We start from the raw sequence: 2,753 nt of genomic DNA on the forward strand, positions 1-2,753 counted from the left end.
AAAAAAAAAAAAAAAAAAAAAAGACATCAACTGGTACCTAAAGGTGAACCTTTGTGAATCAAATTTGGTTCCCCTTGAGGTCTCCCTGCAAGGGGGAAGGGAAAGAGTCCTCTCTGTGCCATTGCACATGATGAAACTAGTATTCCTCGCATATTATTCATTCCCTTTGCTTGCATCAAACTTCGCTTCCCTTTTCCTTTACTGATTGTCACTTCATCCTCTGTCCAGCCTCCCCTAAAGGTGAGTGTTCCTCAAGATCCAGGATCTCCACTATTTTCACCTTAGCATTTTGCCCTTCAAGAATCCACCCACTTTCTTTTTCTTCCTCCTCTTCTTCCTCCTCCTCCTCTTCTTTCTCCTCCTCCTCCTCCTCTTCTTTATCCTCCTCCTCCTCTTCTTTATCCTCCTCCTCCTCCTCCTCCTTCTTCATCATGTAATAGCTGACATTTATTTCAACTTCCTATGTTCCTGGTAATGTACAGGACTTTACATAAATGTATCAGTTAGGATGCTGCTTTTGGTAGCAATGAGCAGAAAACCCAACTGAAAAAAATAAGGGCTGGGTGTGGTGGAGTGTTCCTGCAGCCCCAGTTACTTGGGAGGCTGAGGTGGGAGGATCACTTGAGCCGAGGACTTCAAGGCTGAAGTGAGCTATGATCGCTGCACTCCAACCTGGGCGATAGAGTAAAACCCTGTCTCAAAATAAATAAATAAATAAATAAATAAATAAATAAATAAATAAACAAACAAAAATTTCATCTCACATACCCAGTAGTCCCAGCCAGGGCAGCTGCAGGGTTGGTTGACTCAACATTGTCATTAAGGGCTCCTTCCTTCTTTCTACACCACCTTTCTTGGCCTGTTGGCTTTGTCCTCAGCGTTGAGTCCCTCGTGGTCAGAAGATGGCTGCAATGCTGCAGGCATTGCACCCAGTTATGACATTGTCTCTGTCTTTTTAAGAGCCAGGAAGCCTTTCCTGGAGGCACCCTGCAGATCTCCCCCTCACATCTCATTGGCTAGAGTTAACTTGCACCTCCACCTCCTATTGCAAAGAGAATGGGATTCGCACGTTGGTTACCCCTGAGTTGGGGCGGGTCACCTTCTCTGAGTACTTGGCTGTCATTTGGACCGAGCTGGCAGTCTGCTGCAGGGAAAGAGAAGGGAAGCGGGTGCTGGGTGATCAGTCAACAGCTGTGCTCTGGTTATCTATCCACTGCTGTGTAACAGCCAAGACAAAGTTGATGAAAACAACAGCCCCGGTCAATTCCATGTGAATGTCTGAATGTAACTTTACAGTCTATGTATTTAAAACCATGTTTATTTCTTGTTCCTCAAAACCAGCTCTCCTGTGTGGGGGAACAGCTCCACCACCGCATCATGGTGTGAAGGAGTGGCCGGCCCCTCCACACCTGTGGGCGTTTCTCCTTAGGTGGAACGAGAGACTTGAGAAAAGAAATGAGACACAGAGACAAAGTATACAGAAAGAAAAAGTGGGCCCAGGGGACTGGCGCTCAGCATACAGAGGACCCGCGCTGGCACCGGCACCGGTCTCTGAGTTCCCTCAGTATTTATTGATCATTATCTTTACCATCTCGGAAAAGGGAAGTGGCAGGATAATAGGATCATAGTAGGGAGAAGGTCAGCAGTAAGACATATGAATAAAGATCTTGTGACATGAATAAGTTTAAGGAAAAATGCTGTGCCTTGATATACATACACAAACATCTCCATAAACCTTTTTAGTGCATAAAGAGCAGCATTGCCGATAGCAAGTCCCACCTTCAGCCCTAAGGCGGTTTTCTCCCATCTGAGTAAATAGAACATACAATCGGGTTTTACACCGAGATGTTCCATTGCCCAGGGACGGGCAGGAGACAGATGCTTTTCTCTCTCTCAACTGCCAAGAGGCCTTCTTTCCTCTTATACTAGTCCTCCTCAGCACAGACCCTTCACGGGTGTCAGGCAGGGGGACGATCAGGTCTTTCCCTTCCTACGAGGCCATATTTCAGACTGTCACATGGGGAGAAACCTTGGACAATACCGAGCTTTCCTAGGCAGAGGTCCCTGCAACCTTTGGCAGTGTACGTGTCCCTGGGTACTTGAGATTAAGAGAATGGTGATGACTTTTAACAAGCATACTGCCTTCAGGCACTTGTTTAACAAAGCACACCCTGCACAGCCCCAAATCCGTTAAACCTTGAGTCACCACAGCACAGGTCTCTTGCAAGGACAGGGTTGGGGGTAGGGTCACAGATTAACAGCATCTCAAACACAGAGCAAAATGGAGTCTCTTATGTCTCCTTCTTTCTATATAGACACAGTAACGGTCTGATCTCTCTTTCTTTTCCCCACAATGGTGACCTTGCATGTATCCACTCAGGCAGAGTCTTGGCAGAACGCCTCATGGTCTTCCTGGATGTGGGAGGCTGGGAGGCCTGTGTACAGAGCCGCTGTGAGGCGATCTTCTGTTTGCCTCCTTATCTCTCCTGGGAAGCTGTCATGAGACAGTTTCTCATATCTTGGGGGTTCTGGTGACACGGAGGCTTTCTGTCCTGGCTTCCTCAGAATAGAGCCTCTAGGATAAGCACCTCAGCAACGGGGGATCCCACAACTCACACTGCAGTCATCTGGGTCTTTGTTATGGTGTCATACATTTCGTGGCATGTGGGACAAACATCACAGAAGCTGGCACATTTATTCTTTGTGCTGTCTACGTAAGTAATAAACTCTCTAAATCTTTTTTTTTTTTTTTT

The sequence above is a fragment of the Mandrillus leucophaeus genome, unplaced genomic scaffold, assembly GCF_000951045.1.
Source record: "Mandrillus leucophaeus isolate KB7577 unplaced genomic scaffold, Mleu.le_1.0 Scaffold20, whole genome shotgun sequence".
Classification (NCBI taxonomy): Eukaryota; Metazoa; Chordata; class Mammalia; order Primates; family Cercopithecidae; genus Mandrillus; species Mandrillus leucophaeus.